This window comes from Tiliqua scincoides, chromosome 3 (assembly GCF_035046505.1).
Source record: "Tiliqua scincoides isolate rTilSci1 chromosome 3, rTilSci1.hap2, whole genome shotgun sequence".
Taxonomy (NCBI): domain Eukaryota; kingdom Metazoa; phylum Chordata; class Lepidosauria; order Squamata; family Scincidae; genus Tiliqua; species Tiliqua scincoides.
In genome coordinates, this window is record NC_089823.1 from 233,141,913 (window position 1) to 233,162,963 (window position 21,051).

Here is a 21,051-nt window from a genome sequence, read left to right on the forward strand (position 1 = left end):
CGGGCCCCTGGGTGGGCAGTGGGAGAGCAAGGGGTGGGGCCAGGACCTGGCACTTGTGTGGCCAGGCCCTGTCCTCATTCCTAGACAGCGTGGCGCGTCTCTGGGCTGCTTGGATCCTGGCGCAGATTCGAGCTGAACCACTGAGGCTGTGGCAGTTCTCCCCAGGGTAAGGGGAAGTATTGCCCCTTGTCCCAGGCTGAGCCGCTTGCAGCCCGAAACTCTCACTGGGTGAGGGGTAGGCCTGCCAGCCTCCCTGTTCCAGCGCAAGTTAGGATTGTGCTGTTAGTTATATATCACAAATTGCTTTCCCTTCCATCTAAGCCGATTTCTGAAAAGGTTAAAATCGCTGCCCATTGCCTGCCAACCCCATTACCTTCCATGCCTGGCCACGAAGCGTGAACCTCTAACTCTATTTCCAACCTTGTTATCTGCAAACTTCACACAGGTCCCTTTGTTCCTGCAGTTAAAGTCAAGAGACATGAAATAAAAAGTGATCCAACCCCTCTGGGTTTCGAAGGTATATGTACTGTATGTATATGTACATGTATATTGTATGTATATGTATTGACTCACTGCATGGAGTTTCTTCACAACAGTCCTTTGGTTTTGCTCACGGAATGCATGTATTTTCATCATCACCAGCACATTATATTAATCCATAAGAACTTATGAGTCAGCATATCAAATAATTTTTGGTTTTTGGAAAACTCCTAAGTCATCCTTTCAATGCTTGATCTACATACTTCAGAATTGTCTGCCAGATTCCATTTATGGATGGACTCTGGGCAAGGCTACGCACATTAGATCTTTGCAGACATTCTGTCCACATGTTCACTGAACGCATAGATGGACGAGTGGGATCATGGCTGCGGGACCGCTCCCCACCCTTCACACACTGAGCAGAAGCGTGAAAATGCTCCGGGTGGCCCCTACCATTGTACAAGCATTTGGAATTGCAAGGTTCCTGACTGTATGAAATGCCCATGCACATGAAACTGTCTGTACATAAAGCCACTTTTATATGTCCACTGCATGTTTTGCACACCAGGCACAATGTACTTTTCAGTCATGGACACTTTCACGTTCTGTTTAAATGCAGAACTGCAAAGAAGCGACTGAAGTTTCACGCCTGAAAATGGTTCTCGTCAGTAGCATAATCAGGGGACAAGGACAGCATGCTAAGTATGGCAGGTGCCGCAACACGCTGAGTAAGCAGCCCCTCCCCAACCATTGAAGCCGTTTGGAGCAACAGCTGCCCCAGGTGGCTCCCAAGGCGAGTGGGAGGGGCAGCCACATGGTGGCGCCTGGCGTACTTAGCACACCGCCCCCCTGGCTCTGCTTCTGGTTCCAGTCAGAACTCACCTTCCTTAATCCTCAGGCTGCACCATTAAATTAATTGGCTGATTAGACTGAAACGTGGCTGCCTGTTCAATCACATAGCAATTTTTTTTTAAAGTGTTATTGTTAATACAAGTACTGATAACTGCAGTAACTGATGTGAGGCAGCCCTCCTTTCTGCCTCATTACATTTGATTTAAAAATGCCCCCGTTCTGCTTTCTGTGCTCCATTTGCCTGGGACATAAGATGACTGTAAGGCCTTCATAGCAGCATCATTTGCGAAACTGTATAAGGACCAAACTATTTTGCAATAAAATTATGTGCTGAGCCCTTGGCGTCCGTCCATCCCCCCCTGTGTATTTTTAAACAGTGTGGACAAATGGTCTGACTCTGGCAGGGGGGTGGGACTTTTGCACTTAGCCTTCCCTGCAGCTCCTATCCAGTTTGTGCCTCTCCTCGTGCTTTTTATAGGGTTCTTTTTTTTGGCTCTTAATGGCATGTTGGGAGGGATGTGAGTGGCCTAGGGGGCTAGATTCTAAAGCTTCCCACTCCATCATGCTTTACATGCACTGCTGGTCAGGGGGGAGGGTAAAACACTGCTGCTGTTTAAAAAGGGGGGAGGGTAAAACACACATGTATTAAAATGTGTCATTTGGCCCTACACTGTGGGGGTCAAAATTAGGCCCTCTGTTGTTGCGACAGAATTAATCTTAAGGAGACGATATCCCAGTATACTATAGCGCCGTCCACATTCATCTGCAGCTCTTTTGTCATCACTCCGTCCATTTCTTCATTTCAGTTGTTTTATCTCTGTGAATGCATATTTTTCCTTCTTCTCTCAAGTTTGCTGATTGCTACTTTTCTATTGCTTCTGTGCATGATTCGTTGCATGCTAATATACTACTGTAGTGTTTCTCAACCAGTGGTATGGGTACCACCAGTGGTACTTGAGGTGGTGTCTGGTGGCACTTACGGGACCCTGGACACCTGCCACCTGGCAGCCAGACCAGGAATGTGACACCACAAACAGCGGTAGGAGCCTCAGCTCGGCAGACAGAGCTCCAAAGCATGCTTTTCCACACTCAGAAAAGCTTTCCCATCCACCCCTCGCCTCTTACTGGTATTTGTCACATCTCATCTGACCTCCCAAACTCAGAAGTAACTGGTGATGATGTCAGTGTTGCATGCTTGTGGGAGGAGGAGGGCATTCTAATAAGCAGAATGGGGAGGGGGGGTAGTTAATCCAGACAGAGCTGAACCAAGGTTTCAGAGCTGGGGCTGTCTCATTGCTGTCTCAAAGCTGGCTGCTCCTGTAAGCTGCAAGTGCACCCAGCACCCATTGTCATGTTTTAGAGGTTTCAGGGGTGCACCCTCTATTAGCAGGCGGAGCTGGCCATGTCAAAAGCAGAGGCCAAACCCAGAGTTGCAAGCAGTCCCCAGTATGGCAAGTATCTGTCCGATTATGCCACTTTAGAGAGCTGCTTAGAGTGAAGGCAGATGTAGCATTTTAAGGATGGTGGAGGTTGTTGCATAAGGCTGACCTTGCAGTCCAAACACAAGTACATTTTTACCCCTGTGTACACAGGTACACAGTTACCCCTGCTAACTGAGTAAGAGGCACTTTTTAAGCCGGTGCTCTTTTATTTAGCGGGGGGAGAGTAACTGGCCCGCTTCACCCCAGCACTGTCTTTTCTAGTGGCTGTCTGCTGGTATTCTTTTGCATCCTTTTAGATTGTGAGCCCTTTTGGGACAGGCAGCCATTAGTTGTTTGTTTGATTTTCTTTGTAAACCACTTTGTGAACTTTCCGTTGAAAAGCGGTATATAAATACTGTTAATAATAATTAATAATAAATTTTTCAATCCTGTGACAAACTCTGAAGAAACTCTTTCAGCTGAACTGAGAAAAAGAAATGTAGCATGGGAAACTTATGTTGGTTAGTGCCTGAGGAATTAGAACAGTTTTTCTCACACACACACACACACACACAAACACACACACCATTCTGAAGTAATTTTACAGTAGTTAAAGAAAATGTGTGTTTGTTTTTTTTAAAAATAAGACACAGGTCATCTGCCTGTCTGTACACAGAGAGGGGATTATAAATGTATATGATTCACTTTAAATACTTTAAGAAAAAGATGAACAGCATGGTTGACACTGACACCCTCCCTAGTCTTGGGAAGCAATTCCTTGAGCTAGTGTTCAGCTTGCTAATATGTATGTCCGAAATGCAGGTTTAAAAGCTGAGGTTACCCTGCAGGTAAAGAACCTTTGTGACCACACTTAGAACAGTACATCTGCCTTCACTCTTCATGTGACTATATGAGACAGCCAGTTGGGTCGCTAAGTTAATTAAGCCAGAGTAGGTGGTGGCATGGAAGGTCTCCAGTCCACTTAGTAAGGGAAGGGCGCAATCCTAACCAACTTTTCAGCACTGACATAGCTGTGCCACTGTGGCGTGCGCTGCATCCTGCAGTGGAGAGGAAGTCAAGGAGGCTTCCTCAAGGTAAGGGCATGTTTGTTACCTTACCTTGGGTCTGCATTGCAGCTAAGTCAGTGCTGGAAAGTTGGTTAGGATTGCGCCCAAAGTCACCTTAGAGAGCTCATCGGTTTAGCCAGTTTAAGGTGCATCCCAACTATCAACCCCAAATGTCCTACTTCCTATCACAGATGCCTTTGAAACCAACTTCTTGGCTCAAGCTAAATGCAGCGCTGTTCCTTCTACAAGGTCGGTCCCTAGATCTGCTTCACAGACAGGTAAAAAGAATGAAAATGTCATATTTGAGATGCAGTCCTTATGCTGTTCAAAGTGTCATAGCAGGCAAAGGGGAAAAAGAGCCCCTGTGTCAGTGTAGCTCAAGGGGGTGCAAAGCACTAAGTTTTGTAGGAAGCCTTACCGCAGCGTGCAAGGGGCCCCTCCCCTTCCGAGCCTGGCTTACGCCTCCATTTTGCTCCTACCTCCTGGAATGGCTCCGAGGGGGAGGGGCTCCTTGCATGCTGCAGTGAGGCTCCCTGCAAAACTTAGTGCTTTGCACCCCCTCTAGCTATGCCATTGATCTGTGTGAAATGAAGCTCTGGATGAATGGAATAGGGGCAGATGCCTGTGCGCACCATTCATGTTATTGGGGCTTGTGCAGGAACACTTTCTGGTGGGTTAAAGTCTCAACATTTTACTGGTTTCCAGCTATGAGCAGAATCCTTCTTTCCCCATATTTGAAATATTTTACTTGATTCTGTTTTTATGTTTCCATGTAATCAATTTTAAATTCAAAATCTGTATTGAATTTACCATTGATTACATGGAAACATAAAAACAGAATCAAGTAAAAGCAAGGGATGGGGGGTTTTAAAATAACTGCCAAATCCTAACTAAACCGCCCTGCTGATGCAGCCGTGCCACCGGAGCGCTTGTTGCACCGGGGGGGGGGGGGGGAGTCCCAGAGATCTCTGGGAAAGGGAACATTTGTTCCCAGCTATAAGTCTCTACTTCCCAAATGAGTCTACTCAGACCTGTGCTAGTTATTTTTGGGGAGCAAGCCGGAGTGGACCCAGGAAGGTGGATTGGTACAGATGAAAGCTGGGAAGGAGGGTAGGATATTGGTGGTGCTGCTGATGCCAATACCACCCCCTTCCCAACCTCAACACGCCCCCTCTCCACCCCATCCCACCCTATTCCATGCCCACCTGCCCACCTCTACCTAAGCCTGCACTGACTTTCCAGAACTGGGGCTGTTCCTTGATCAACTGGTGGGTGGCTGTGGCTGCTCACTGCTTGCAACAGTGGCCTGGCTGTGCCCTGCGCATGCTGTGCTGCCGTTATGCTAGTTCTGGTGGCACAGATGCCCCATAGGATTGGGGCCAGTGGTGTAGCTAGGGGGGTGCAAAGCACTAAGTTTTGCAGGGAGTCTCACCACCACGTACAAGTGGCCCCTTCCCCTCCCTTTTGGAGCATTCTAGTGTTTTGTACCTGCTGCTTGGAGTGGCTCTGAAGGAGAGGGGGAGGGGCCGCTTGCATGCTGCGGTGAGGCTTCCTGCTGAACTTAGTTCTTTCCACCCCCTCTAGGCACGCCACTGATTGGGCCACAAGTTATTTTAAATACTTGCACTTTTTCAGTAGTGTTCATGAATAAACTTTGATTCTTCAAGGGCCAAATGACACAAGATACTCATGCAATACAAGTAGCTGTATCTTCTTCCTACAGGGGAAAAAAATGCAGTTCGGGAGTGATTTTCAGTTGGAAAATGGCACAAGGGGAAGCAGGGTGAGAGCCTTCCATGACCATCGACCATTCTAGTTTGCAGATGCTGATGCTGCGTGGCGGGGGGGGGGGAGAGATCCTGTTCTTGACAAAGTACATGCATGTGTAGTTTGTCCCCATGTTACCTGATACGAGGTCTCCTTGGGCTTGTTCACAGCCGCTTGGTTGCCAGTTATGGGGAAGGATCACTTCTAGGAGATTCTTGTACAAACTTGTGTAACTTGGATGACGCTCTTTGTCTGTTTTTCCCCCTCTGAGGCTGTTGTTGTGCTCCACATGGCTAACATGTAAGGGCAGGCAGGCAATAAAATCATTTGTAGGCTAATAAATTCTGTGGCTGAAGATGTTGTGCAGCAAGGCCATCGCAAGCAATCCAAAGGGGGTGATGGCGGCTGAAACACCTGCTGGTCAAGAGCTGGCAAGAGGTTTAGTTGTTGTCCTCCCTTTTCCTTCCAGGTTGCTTTCCAGACTCTTCAAAGGGCCGTGTGGGGGTGGGGCGGGCGTGGGCGTGGGGTGATGGTGGTAGCTGAAGTCCTCACTGGACTTGCAATTGAAATATGGCTGCAAGCCTAACCTCACTTTCCTGGGAGTACACCCCATTTAACACAATGGGACTTACTTCTGAGTAGACCTGCTTAGGATTGTACCTATGGGACTTCCAAAGATTTGCAAGAATGGGAAACTGTATACTGCTGGTGGTGGAGACCTCCAAAGGCTAGACATACTCTGGTATTACAGAGCTGGTATACAGCTCTGGTATTACAGAGAACATCATAAGGGTTTTTGGTTTGTTTTTGAAAGCACCTGCTGAGTGCCAAGCACTTGGCATGGGAGGCGGAAATCCTCCTGATGCACGAGTGGAAGCAGAACACGCTGAAAGAAGCACTGCCTGAGAAGGTAGTGATCTGTAGGACACTTAAAAAAATGGAGAGAATATCTGGAAGCGTCTTATGATATCTTGTTGCAGGATTAGAGTTCTATTTTAATTGTTCAGCAATCAGTCTCATCCCCCCTTCCTTTTCCCTTTGTATTCTTCAACATGACAATGTTATAATTGGGGTTAGGCAGGGAGAGGGGTCAAAAAGAAATGAAGTATGTGTATGGCAAGGAGACCAGTGATTGGTTGTTGTTTTCCCCCCTGTGTTGTTTTCTTGTAAAATAACAGTGTGCCTTAATTAAAAAAAAAAATGTTTTGAACATGTGCAGTGCAACTGTGGCCTCAGTCTTCATCCATCATCTGTAAAATGGAAATAACTGAAGTTCCTCCTCATCAGGGTTCTACAGTGTGCCTTGCCAGCTGCCCAAGGGCGGGCACCTCTCTCCCAAGTGATCAGACTCCCTTCACGCTGGCTCCTCAGAATACAGTGGCTAGGCTTGCACTGCTTCATTATTCTCCAACAGCCCCTTTTGGGAACGGAGCAGTGTTAAACCTCTCTCACCGCAACCCTTGCTAGCCCACACAATCTCTTGTGGGGCGTCAGAGCAGGCAAGAGCTGATGGGAGTGCAGCCTCTCTTTCTGCAAAAACGTCAAGGCATTTGAAAAGCAGATAGAGGCTGGCGGGGTGTACCTGCGCATGTTTTCTCCTAAGCCCCACACAGAAAGCTCAGGGAAGCCCAGAGATAACTCCTGGCCTGTAAGATAAGCCAAAAGCCCTGCCCTTAATGTGGGTGTGAGAAGAAAAACTTGTTACCTGAGCTAAGCTTTGTAGTTTCTACCTTTTACAAGGCCATATTAAATTATTTTCTGCCTCTTGTTCGGGCATTGACTGAATATCTGCTGTTGTCATATATGCTACTGTCTGTGTTCTTCCAACCCTGCTCCACCCAGGGCCCAATCCAATCCAGCTTTCCAGCACTGATGCAACCATGCCAATGTGGTATGCCCTGCATCCTGTGGTGCGGTAGGGCAGTCAAGCAGGCCTACTCAGGGTAAGGGAATGTTTGTTCCCTTACCTTGGGGCTGCATTGCAGTTGCATTGGTGTTGGCAAGTTGGCTAGGATTGGGCCCTGGAGGAGCAGAGGCTGGGATGTCACTAGGTGAGAGGGGGCAACATTTCACATGTCACCTCAGCCCTGGCTAGAGGGCTGATTTTGGCGGGGGGTTCTGATTTCCCACTCAGTCATTAAACAGGCAGGTCACTGACTGTCCTTCCACACAAACAGATTTGTGGGGCAACTGGTGCTCTGAATCAAGGCAGTATTTATGAGGTTCCTAAGCAGTCTCCCATTTAGGCACTGACCAGACCTAGACCTGCTTAGTTTCAGCAAAGTCATGATATCATGTGCCTTTGGATCAAAATGGGCTGCTCCATAAGACTGGCCGGGATAAACAGGGGAACAGTTCACTAATACCTCCTTAAGAGGAGCCAACTGTGGGCCCAATCCTATCCAGTTTTCCAGGGCTGGTGCAGTGGTGTCAGTGGAATGCGAGCTGCATCCTTTGGTGGGGAGGCAATCACAGAGGCCTCCTCAAGGTAAGGGAAGGCTGCATTGTGGCTGCACCGGTGCTGGAAAGTTGGATAGGATTGGGCCCTGAGCCCACTACATGGAGGAACAGTGCCTTTCTGAGTCTGAGCAGGGATCCTCCCCTGGCCCCAGCCCTTTGGATCCTCCTGGCATGGTCTCCCTCACTGGGATAGTGTGAAGCTACATTGAGCTCTTTAGTATGAGATACAAATGTAATAAATTAAGCTTGAGGGCAATTGTTTTCAAAAGACGAGTTTTTTCCCCCCACACTGCCATGAAAATATCACTGGTTTGTATTTAAACTCCATAATTTTGCTTCCTTTGCAAAGGTTGGCCAAGCCGGCAGATGCCATCGTTAGATACGTTTGAGGATTTTGAAGTCATCCCATCCAGTGCTGAGGAGCTCTCAAATTCTTCCGATATGGAGGAAGAGAACCAGCCAAACAATGTACGTAACAGCCTTGGAAGCTTTAATCCTGCTCCTTTCGCCATCTCCCTTTCACCAAAGCTGCAGCCAGCTGGGCTCGGATATGAAACCGTTTTGCTTTGCTCTTTCTCAGACTGCAGGCATGTTTCGAAACATGGCCCTGAATGGCAGACGGGAGTCACTGGCGAAATTGCATTCTTAAATGTTCTGAATAGTTTCACATGGCAGGGCAGAGGGCAGTCATCTTGGTGATGGTCTCTGTTATTTTAACTGGTAGCTTGCACCATCCCAAAGGCAGCAGTCTGTGTGGTTGCACAGTGCAAGTGCAGAAATTGACACTGAGCGCAGCCTTCAGCATCCTCAGCCCCCATCTCTCTCTCTCTTTCCACACACACATTTTGTATCCATTCGGGCCTGGATCTGGCATCCATCAGAAAGAGCCTTCTCCCATGTGCTCTTCTAAACTCATTACATCACCTTGCTTTGCATCTCAGGGCCTTCTCTGTCATGGCACCCATGCTTCGGAGAGCCCGCAGATCGGATATGCCCCCTTCCTACTCTGTCTCTATCTTTCATTGCCACTGAGAGGCAGCATGTGCTTCTGTGCTGCCTGAATTGGCTGCTCCATTACCCCACTTGTACATGCCTGTGTGCACCCCTCCTGTGAGGGGAGGATTGATGAGCAAACAGCTCCCATCCTGCCTTCCCTTTACTTACATAGGACATGTTGCGCAGCCTCCTCTGCCTGCATCTCTTGAAATCAATTGGTGCAGGGAATGCTGAGAACCTCCCATCCCCATCCCCTGCCTGTGCCCGATGTAAACAGAAGGGGGCGGAGTGGGAAGGCTGCACACAGCAATCTTTCCAAGTACGGGGAAGAGGCAGGTATTGGGTGGGCTCCAAATTGCCTATCCCTGTCTTCTTGGTGCTTCAGAAGCAACCAGGAGACTGGGGGGGGGGGGCTACGTGATTTGGAGCTGCAGGTTTTTTTCTCCTTCCTCCAGCAGCACTGGATGGAGAAGGAGGCTGCTGCTGCTGCAGCAATTCTTTTCCAGCTTGCTCTCAGCAAGTTGGAAGAGAATCGGAGCGTCCAGTGGAGTAGCTGGCTGGAGCAGGTGATAGACTGATCGACTGGAGGCTGCCTAACTAATGATGCCCATGGGTGTTGCTCCACACAAACATTTCAGTTGGCTTCATGGATGGGCCAGCCCTGCATTTACTGGAGTCTGTTGCCTGACTCTTGTTTATGCTGCTAAATCCGATTTTAATCTGTTCCACTGGATTTTATTGTGGCTGTTTTTAAATTTTGTGTGTCACATTGAGCACTTAAATTGCTGTAAAGTTACTAAAAAAATCCTTGTGAATAAATATATAAAAACACAAAAATAGACTTGACCCAGTTCAAACATAAGATGAACTGTGGTTTACTGCTCCAAGACTGAGCTTTGCCAAGCTGCAGACTCACATGCTCCCTCCCTCCCCTCTCATCTTCTGTCCTGTTGGAGGACAGTCAAAAGTTCCCACTTTCACTTTTGAACAAACCGCAGTTTCTTCTCATGTCTAAATTGCTGTTAGATTCTGGTTTGAACTACAGTTAGAACAAACGAAGGTTCCCCAGGCTTGGGCATAACAGTGAACTGGCTTGTTCCAAAGTAAAAGCAGAAGCTTTCCATACCCTCTGACACATGAAGGAGCGAGTAGGAACCCATTGCTCCTTCTCCTGATGCAAAAACATGATTTAGAATTATGTCTGAACTGAGCCACTGTAGATGAATGGCTTGCTTTTTAAGCCTAAGAGGTTGTACATTTGTTGTTTAAGTCACAAAAGTTATTCTCGTGATGCAGAATTCTTTGCCCATTATCAAATTCCACACTTACTCTGTAATTGTGCAGTACAGTAGAACGCACATAGCCCTAAACACGGGCCCAAGGAGGATTGGAGGTTTTAGTTTTTAAAAAACACAGTTTTTCTAGGAGTGTAAGCAGCTATACCTCGATATCCGTTCCAGGTCTCCCGTGAATTCCGAAACTCATGGATAAGCAAATCCACGGGTCTGGTCCAAGATGGCATCTGGACACAATTGAAAATGATCTCTGGTGGCCTCTCCAGGCCTCCTAAAGCCTCCTAGATGCAACTAGAGAACACCTCTGATGATGTCCAGGAGCTCAGGTCTGGTCCTCCACCATGGGTTTGGAAGTCACAGTGGGTTATATCCATGGATCCCGAATTCGCGGATAAAAAGGAAGGACCTGTACCATATAATTTTGAATGTCTGAAATGCATCCTTTGGGCCTGCTAGTAGAATGCCCCCCTTCCCCTACCCTACTACCTGCCCTTTCCCTCCAGAATAATTGCACAATAATTGCAATAATAATTGTTTCGTTCATTTTTAGGGATCCAATCTTTACCGGGTGGAAGGCGGTTATGACACCTGTTATCCAGATTCCCTCACTCTAGAAGATGGAGATTTAGTGCAATTTTTACAGGAAGGTGAAGACGGACAATGGTAAGTGTGGCAGCTCATGAGAACAGACACACACATAAACACACTGTAGCTGTATCCAAGAGGTTAATGGTAATTTTTAAAGTATTTGATAACTGTTGAAACAAAGGAGAATAAATTGTGTGGCATGAGAAGAGAAGAACTGAACACTGGGATTTCCCCAGCAATGAGGGGTGGGAATCAACATTCTGTAGCCTCTGATAGTTCAGTTTTTGGCAGGAGGGTCACATCATCGCCCTGACACTGTGTTGGGGGCCAGGGAAAAAAAGAATTAATTTACCTTTTAAATTTGAATAAATTTACATAAGTTTACATAAATGAATATATTAAAGATGAACTTATATGAATGAATGACGGTCTTGCAATAGCTCAAGGTCTATAAAAGGCCTTGCACAAAGCAAGGCTGGCCTTTCCTTTGCTGCCGCTGCTGCATCACAGATGTGAAACAGCAAGCAGTGGAGGGATCCCACAGCTCATGCAAGAGGTCAAACAGTCACCCTCATGCTGAGAGCAGTTGCATCGGGCCAGTGCAGGCTCCAACAAATCTCCGGAGGGCCAGAGGCTCATTGGAGACTGGGGGCTCCCTGAGGGCCGCATTGGGAGGCCTTGAGGGCCGCAAGTGGCTCCAGGGCTGGGGTTTGGGCACCCCTGCTCTAGACAATGTGAACTTTCTCCCTCTTTGAAGGGGAAGAATTGGGTGCCTTTGTCCTTCCACATATGTGATGGTCTATGCCACTCAGTTTATTTATTTATTTAAAATGGTAGAACCATAGAATTGGCAAGGGACCTTCATGGCCATCTAGTCCAACCCTTTGCTAGAAAGAAGAAAATATTTATTCCTTGCCTTACAATCACAGTTTCCACGGCAGCGTATGACATGGTGGTACATAACTGAACCGGGTGCCTGAATCAGGGCTGTGTAATCACAAGCTGCAAGTAGCTTCCTGGGACGAAGTGCCAAGATCAACAAGTTAAGCATCTGTGCAAGTTTAGCAGCAGGGCAAGGCAGCGAGTGCCCCAAACACTGCCCTTGAGAAGAAAGGCAGCAAACTACCAAAACAAACAAAGCTATGCAGTCAGGCAGCTGGTAGCAGGGTGGGGACTATTCAGTGTTTTGCACAGAGGGTCATATGTATGACTATATGCCTCTTGGGTATAAGTCATGGGCATGCCCTCATTGAAAGGAGCCCCAGGCCCTCAGGGAATAGATTTGCTGCCTTGAAGCCTTGGTTGAGGAACTGGAGAAGCAGAGGCAGGCATAGAGGGACTGGAGTGGGCTCTGCTGCATCCCACAGTTTCGGCTGCTGGAGATCTCCTCAGGTTAAGGGGACATTTGTCCCATTTCCCCAGGGTAAACCCAAGCAACCGCAATGGGCCAACTCAGACGTCGCCAGTGATATTGCTGGTGCAGGTTCGAGTTCCTCTGTGCCCAGGGAAAGGGATAAGATATGGCTTGTGCTGGCACTGCCAATCCTGCCCCCTTCCTGGGTCCAAACTGCCCGCCCCCTCCCCTGTCACCACCCTCCCTCGCCCCCAAGCACGTGTATCATCCCAGTAGACATCAGTGATCAAGGACTAGCTGTGGCTCCATGATGGATACATTCTATAGCAAACAATTTCACACATTTGCTGCCACATTTTGTGTGAAACAGTGCAGAGGAGGCTGAGTTTACTAGATGGTTCTGGACAGCAACTAGTTTTCCTGATAGGGCAGTTTGATAAGGGAGGAAAGAGTGTTGCGTACCAGGGCCAGTCTGAGGGCAGGTTGTGCCTGAGGTGTAGAAAATTCACTGTTGCCACCACCTCACCCACCCCATCCCCTTGCCTTCAAGCAGCGGCAGTAGTAAGAAAAAACATACGCAGAGAGCACCCATTGGCTTCCCTACCCAGCATTTGTGTATGGTCCCTCTGAATAAACAGGAAGTATGGACCATACTGGGATCTCTCTCAGGGCATCTCACAACTTCTGAATCTCCATCTGTGGTGGATGGGAAGGAGGCAACAGCAGCATACTCAGGGTTAAATGCATCCTGGGTCCACGCGCCACTCCCTGCAATCCGTTGCTTGACAAAATCTGCATCATTCATATCAGCTAAGGGGCGGCCATGGGGCCGCCTCCTTAACTCCAACCCAGACTGTGGCTTTCCAGCAAAACTTCCGATTCCAGATCTACCACTTCCTCACATTCTGCTTTTGTCTCTAGGTTGGGAACTGGGGAAAGATAGCCCCTCTCCGGGGTCTGGATTTGGCCAAAGGTCTCCTTAGCTCATCATTACTTAAGGTCAATGCAGCAAAATGTAGCATAGGAAAAATCCCTGCTACCTTCTAGACCAGGGGTGCCCAAACCCCAGCCCTGGGGCCACATGCGGCCCTTGAGGCCTCCCAATGCGGCCCTCAGGGAGCCCCCAGTCTCCAATGAGCCTCTGGCCCTCCGGAGATTTGTTGGAGCCCGCACTGGCCCAACGCAACTGCTCTCAGCGTGAGGGTGACTGTGACCTCTTGCATGAGCTGTGGGATGAGGGCTCCCTCCACTGCTTGCTGTTTCACGTCTGTGATGCAGCAGTGGCAGAGAAGGAAAGGCCGGCCTTGCTTTGTGCAAGGTCTTTTATAGGCCTTGAGCTATTGCAAGACCTTCATTCATTCGTATAAGTTCATCTTTAATATATTCATTTATGTAAATTTATTCAAATTTTAAATGTAAATTAATTCTTTTTTCCCCCAGCTCCTGACACAGTGTCAGAGAGATGATGTGGCCCTCCTGCCAAAAACTTTGGGCACCCCTGTTCTAGACCAATGATTTTCAATGTTTTTCATCTCACGACACGCTGACCTCTATGGTCTTTATCTAAGGTCTTTGCCACTTTTGATGTCACTTCTGGGTTCAGTGGCTCTGTTTCTAGGACAACTGTCTGGACTAATAAATTGTCAGTCAACAGCAGAGGAAGAGGGACAGACAATTCATTACAACAGACAGAGCCACAGAACCCAGAAGAGTTTTCAGCTATTTTCAATCACTGTGCTCCAGACTCCTGCGTCACACCTGTGGACCATTCGTGGCACACCAACATGCTGCAGTGCACCAATGAAAATGGCTGTCCTAGACAATAAATGTGGACTAAAATTGTGCAAGACGCCACATTCTCAGATTTGTCCTGGAAAGCTGGAAAAACTGCTGATCAGATCCACACTGTCCTTGCCTACAGTGTATTTATGATGAGTACTTCGGTCTCCTAACCCAGGCACGCTGGCCCTGTGTCCACATGAAGAAATTGGCTTCATTGTGTGAATTTTCTGTACTGTCACTGCCTTTGCTTCAGAAATGGGGAAAAGGCAGTGATGATTTCCTTTCAATGTTCAGGCTAGTGAAGAAACTGGTTTCTGAGAAAACTGACTGGGTCCCTTCCAGTTTGCTGCAGCCAGCAGAAGGGGATACCAACAACATCCACAGAAAAAGCAACACAGGTAACCTAAACAGACACATCTATTCTTAGTGTTGTGTTGTCTCCTTTTTTCAACTTTCCCCCCAAGTAATAGGAAGTTCCAATTCACCTTTGCAGCCGCAGTTTCTTTGCGAGGAGAAAGTACTGAAGACTTGTGGTGTTTTGTGACATTAATGTGCTTACAAATATACAGGTGGAGCCAGAAGGAAGGAAGCAGACACACATAGGGTGGTTTTGGTGGTTCTGGAATAGCAGCAATTCCTGCATGTTGTAGTAGCTCCTTTCCAGTCCCCGTGTCCAAACTACTTCTCCCACAGGCTCTAAAACCTTTCTCTTTGGGCGCAATCCTAACCCACTTTCCAGCACTGACATAAGAGCAATTCAACTCCGAGGTAAGGGAACAAAACATTGCCATACCTTGAGGAGGCCTCCGTGACTGCTCCCCAACTGCAGGATGCAGCACATGCCCCACTGCCACAACTATGCCAGTGCTGGAAAGTTGGTTAGGATTGCGCCCTTTGTTTCTGAATTTAAACTGGGCAAACTGTCCCTTTCAGCACCCACCACCCAAATAGATACCCATTGAAATTCCTTCCCCAGAGGCTTATTAGATCAAAATGAGCTTGTTTGGCTATTAAGGGTCCTGATGGAAGCACCTGCTCTTCATGAGAGAGGCTAAGAAGCAAGGGCTCTTTCTTCAGTTGCAAGGAGAGACAACAGTAACAAGACAACAGAATGAGAAGAGTAAAGGGAAAGATGAGGGCAATAAGGGACATTAGTGAGTAAATGCAGTTACATGTATATTAGGCTTGGTTTCAATAATTAACAAGGTCTGGGGATTATGTGTGGAAGTCTTCATTGCAAGGCTGAAAGGTAAAAGTTACCACCTGGTGAATGGGTGGGTGGGAAATGGTTATGTGGCATAAAACCATATGCAGGCATTTCCCTATATCTTCATCAACAAGACCCACAGTTGGCAAAACATTTCAGTATAAATAAGCCTAAAGAGGTAAAAAAAAATCCCAACTTCCCGTGCGCACTGAGGGGATCTGAGCTGCTGGTGAGGGAGATTCTAGGGTCATGGTGGATGGCTCAGAGAAAATTTTGACCCACTGTGTGGCAAGTGTGAAAAAGGTAAATTCCATGTTAGGGATCATTAGGAAAGGGGTAGAAAATATAACAGCCCAGTCCTGACCAACTTTCCAGCACTGATGCAGCCACAGTGCAGCCCCAAGGTAAGAGAACAAATGTTCCCTTACCTTGTGGAGGCCTCTGTCCAGCCTCAGGAGCTGCAGGGTTCTATTGGAAACATTTTTGGCAGGGCCCTGCATTCCCAGCCATGGTCTGTAGAATCCTAGAGTTCTATAACTAATTAACATATTCTGTAATTCAAGTACAGTGGAAGAAAAAAGTTCAAAGTATAAACAATATAAACAAACGCTACTGACTTTTTAAAAATTCAGAAGAAAATTAAAATTGTTGCTGTAAAACCTGCAATGCGATGTTAGATCTCCATCGCAATGTGTTGTGTGTATTTGACAAGACTGGATTACCCTCACAAGGGGCCCTGTTAGATGTGGGGCCCAAGTGCGAGCATTTGGTCCAAATGGCTTGAAGCTGGCCCTGTCCATGACTACCCTCCCACCGGAGGATGCAGCGCATGCCCCTTGGCTTGGCTGCATCCGTGCTGGAAAGTCAAATAGGACTAGGTCCTAAAACTGTTGTTATGATAATGTCCGTTGCAGGGGCCTTCCCCTGGAGGGGCCTGGAGCAGGCTTGTTCCTCCCCAGGGAGGCCTCAGATTGGCTGGAGGGGGAGGGGGTTCCAGCACCCTTGTCCTCCTCCCTAGCAGAGCTGCCAAACCCGGCCTAGGAGCAGGGGCTGTTCACCTCACAGCTCCCTGCTTCACACTGACTGCCTCTCATCCCTGGCCTCCCTGTTTTATGGAGCAAGCCCGCCCCCTTTGGCCCCTCCCTTTCCTCCAGGTGGGGCAAAAAAGGCCTTTCCTGTTCCTGGCTTGTTTCCTTGTTTGCCCTGCCAGCCCCCTCTGGCTGGTTGGGGTGAGCCAACCTTCTTTGCCCCCCTTCAAGGGCAGGGAAGCCTCCCTACCCTGGGCATGGGGTGCCTGCTCCCAGGTAAGTCGGGGGTCAGGGCATCTGGGAGGGGCCCCGACTTCTGTAAACAAATCTGTGTTGTAGCCACTTTTGGAGTACCCACCTAGACCACTGGGCTGCCTCCTAGACTGCATCACAGGATGCAGCAGTAGCCATTTTGGCACCACTGCATCAGCGGGAGGACACACACAGTAGAACTGAGCTCTAAGTCATTAACACAGGTGCCTTCCTCTTTCAGACATCTACAGTGGTACCCGCAGCACCACATCCACCAACTCCGAAATGAAGGAGAGTGAGCTGGCCAGAAGTTTAACAGCTGAACAGAAAGCTGGGAGCTGAACATACCCTGAAACTTTTCCTCAGGACTCCTTCCTATTTGTGTTTACTGACAGATGCTGGATCGAATCGCCTTTCTTGCAAGCTCTGAACTTCAGAATCCTGTGAAATTTCATCAGCATGGAATACAGTCTTTAAAAAAAACAAATCTTGATGAGGTAGAAAGACTGAAGGACAACGGGAAATGCAAAGGCATTAAAACTGTCTTAGTATTTGACAAATACACCTGCGGTATGCTGCTTCTTTTTTTAACCCGTTTTCTGCCATTGGAAGGGATGTTGACTAAGTGAGACTGACGGCAGTGAAAGGTTACTTTGCCTTCAGCCTTCTGGCAGAGCCGGTTGAAAGCTGGATTATTTAAGGACTGATCAATAGAACTTCCAGATGATCGTCGGTGCAGAGACCATCTCAGATTTCACCATTCCTTTAGCTCTGCTGCCCAGGGTCTGTGGCTCTGTCATTGCGGGCTTGATTATCTCCAGACAATCATCAACTGCAAGAGCAGCAAAAACAGGCTGGGTGACAATCGAGAAGATGCAATTCCTGACCCTGGGCCATAGTGAACCATTATGCCTGTGTACAACAGCAAAGGGAGTGACATATTTTTGGCCATGACTTTCTGTCTGCAGACTGTGTTGGAGGGTAACTAGAAACAGATAGGCATCTTTGGGGTGAAAAACAGGATGAGTTAGGCCAAGAAGCGGGGACAACTGCTGTACTGTGGGGTCAATTTCAGAGGGTTATTTGTGGTATTAGGAGGCTGCCTCTGTTTTCCCCAATTTATGATTGAGTGAACTCATCCCTTTGCATTTGGTGCTGACCATTTTGTCTGATGCTGCTGTTCAATGTTCTGCACTTGACTGAGTGCATGTTAGACACCCATATGCTGGATGGTGAAACAGGATACAGTGTCCCCGCCTGCCCCAAGATTTAACGCATCCCTGTCTGATGTCCCCGATCTGCGTAGGTATTTCCAAATGGATCTACAGTCGACATGATCACCTGTCATGTCAAAGGGTTGCTGCTGTGATATTTTAGGAAAGAGTATACCAATCCCTTACTACAATATTGCAACTTCTGATTTGTGGGATGCAAGACATATGCAAGTTCCAGAGGGAATGAGAAATATATAAAGGTTTTTTTGCATGATGGAAACGATGGTGAATGGGAAAGTTAGATCCTATAAAGCTGCTAGAAATGTAATGTGCTAAATGAAACTTGATCTAGGAATAGGGCTATGCAGTGAGGAATGCTGTATGAAAGGCTGGCAAATGGAGAAAAATCCAAATAAAGCAAACCTCCCCCTGCATTTTGGCATTTTGCCATCCCCAAAGCAACTACGCCACATTATCCCTAGGTGAGCCCCAGGATCCCTAGTGATCATGCAAAGGATGCTGGGATGTCCCTCTCCAGTTGGATGCTGCTTGATTGGCACTCCCAAAAATATTATCACCCCATGGGTTCCTTGCACGGTTGGGCTGGCCCTTGCTGTGCAGTGGAAAAAACCCAGAATTTATGCAAGTGTTTCAGTTATGGTAGGGCTTTGCAGAAATGCTCCTTCACACAGCAAGGCTGTATCTGAAACTAGGGGCTGTTTTCATCAACTCATCAACATGTTGATTCAAATTCAGAGTGATTGCTTCCACTTCTGATGTGTCTTGAAGAATCTCTTACAGTCCTTCCTTCCTGCAAAGGAGGCTACCTTACAGAGGGGAAAATTCATTCAAGACCTACACTATATCAGCAGCAGCTTCATGTGATGTGCCCGTTGCTGGAGAGTCCTACTTTAAATTTCAGGTGAAGGACTGAAAGCTTGAATATTTTCCTATGTACAGGTTGGTCCTATTCATCCACAGTTTTTCCATCCACAGATCTGGCCCAATGGACTCGAGCCACACTTGGCCCAACCTGAGCCCTCTGAAGGCAACCAGAGCTGCACTCCATTTGCTTCCTGAGGGATTTCTGAAGCCTGCAGAGGCTGTGCCTTAAAAACATCACTTCTGGTTTTAACAAAAAAAAAAAACTGGAAAAGACTTTTTTTTGCCTCTAGAAGGAATTCTGGAGGCCATGAGTGGACATGCACAGCCTCTGCGGGCTTCAGAACAGCTCTGGATGGTTTGCATTTGGAGATCAGGTTGGCTCAGAAAACCACAGATTTCTTTATCTGTGGTTTGCGCTCTCCACAGGGCTTCTGGGAACGTTGCACATATAAAACATGCACTCATTGCACATATAAAACTGGTTAGGAAGAAGGGTGTTTAAAATCCCTACACGCCTAAAATTAACACAGCAAGAAGAATGCTAGCCAAAAACCCTTTTTCTTAACAAGTTTTGTATGTGCAGTGAGCTTTTGGGCAGCGTTCACACATTCAGTCCCAAACTAGAAGTCCAAAGTGGTAGAGCCCAGCAATGAATTGCTCTGTCAACCTGCGCTCAGGTGTCTCAGACATGAGGACTTCCCACAGCTAGTCAATACAGTATATGGGAAGGAATTTGAGTGTAGCTTCTGGAGCATAGTACTGTACTCTGTAACTTGGCTCGCACTGACATTATCACAGTACATTGTTAATTTGTCTGATCTTGTCTAATCCACATTTGCCCACATTCATGTGAAGGCAACAGCCTGTAAACTTGAAGCACATGCCTATCCAGTTGAAAGCAATTGCTGTGATCACACCAACATAATTTTTCAGAGACCATATTAGCAGGGATTGGTGTGCTTCCAATTCAGGTGCTACTTCCTCCCAAAAAGCCTGCCATGAAGTCCGAATCAAAGGATGATTTGTGTGGCAAGTTCAGCCAAGTGGCCAAATGTCTTGAATTAGCTCACCTTCTAAATTGTGGTTGTTGAGGAGGTGGTTATGAAAATCGACATAGTTCACCCCCAGACTACTGGGAATTACACTGACATTTCTGATTATTCATAAACGCTAAGGCTATTGCCATGTTTCGCCTCATAACCTTAAAGCAGCACCTTTCAGCATTTTTGTTCTCGCGGCACTCTGACCTCAATGGTCTTTGCCTCTTTTGATGTCATTTCTGGCTTCCAGGAAACGCTTCCAGGTTCTGTGACTCTGTTTGTAGGGCAACTATTTGTAGTAACGAATTGTCTGCCAGCGGAGGAAGAGGGAAAGACAATTTGTTATGACAGACGGTTGCCCTAGAACCAGAGCCACAGAACCCAGAAGAGATGTTCAGCTATTTTCAACCGCTGTGCTCCAAACTCCTGTGCCACACCTTTCATTGCACATCAATGTTCTGCGGCACACTGATTGAAAATCGCTAACCCTAAAGAGCTTAGATCAAAGAAGATGTCGTTTGAGTAGAAACTGATTTGAGAGTTTGTGCGAAAACCATTTGCTCTGCATATTCTCTCAAGAATGCCAGTAATATTTGCGGCCCTGCACTGAACTGCCCATGGAGCCCCCTGCTTATCCTTTAATGGTGCATTGCACTGTATTACTGACACCACTACTGAGGGTTCCAAGGGTTGTCCTGAGCAAGCATTAGGACTCTTTGATGGGCATGGGCCCTCAGTAGTGCCCACCATGGACAGCCTTTGACACCCCCTCTGTTCTCTAGTGATGTTCCATAAAGCCATAGTACATAACTGATTGCACATGACTGCATCAGTTCATATTCCAGGTCTCTCTTCTATGAGTGGCAAAGTTTTGTGCCCTGGTTACAAAAAAAACTCAGCTAAAATCATATATATCCATGTTGCTTCCTCTTCCCTAAACAGTAATGGTAAGTGTAAGTGCATTTGCATGTTGGGGGGTGGGACGGGACAGGAGATTAATGTTCTTGAGAACTCTGCCCCTTTGTATACAAAGAAGTCAATAGGATTTCTTTGTGACGGGGCTTTTTTGAATGAGCTTTTTTTTTGCCATTGGTGCTCATTTCAACCACTTTATCTGTTACCGCAGTCCTCCTGATGCTCAGCCAAGTCAAGCTGAGTGTAGACAGTCTTGTTTCGTGCTCATCATAATTTATTATTATACATTATTTCAGTAGCTTTGTTGTTTGTGTCCGCATGCACCGGTGCTGTTTATTTTGCAAGCTAACTTACAAATCCTTTTCTGCTTTAGAATTCAAGCAGAGAATAATTTTGAGATGGCTTGAAAGGAAGAGAACCTCCACCCCAATCCAATCCAGCAAGGGAG

At 47.3% G+C, this 21,051-nt stretch overlaps 1 pseudogene; it reads left to right on the forward strand.

Annotated features, from left to right (window-relative positions):
• Positions 1-16,891, forward strand: part of LOC136645323 (methylcrotonoyl-CoA carboxylase subunit alpha, mitochondrial-like) — a 75,311-nt pseudogene extending 58,420 nt beyond the window's left edge.
• Positions 16,892-21,051: the final 4,160 nt, after the last annotated feature.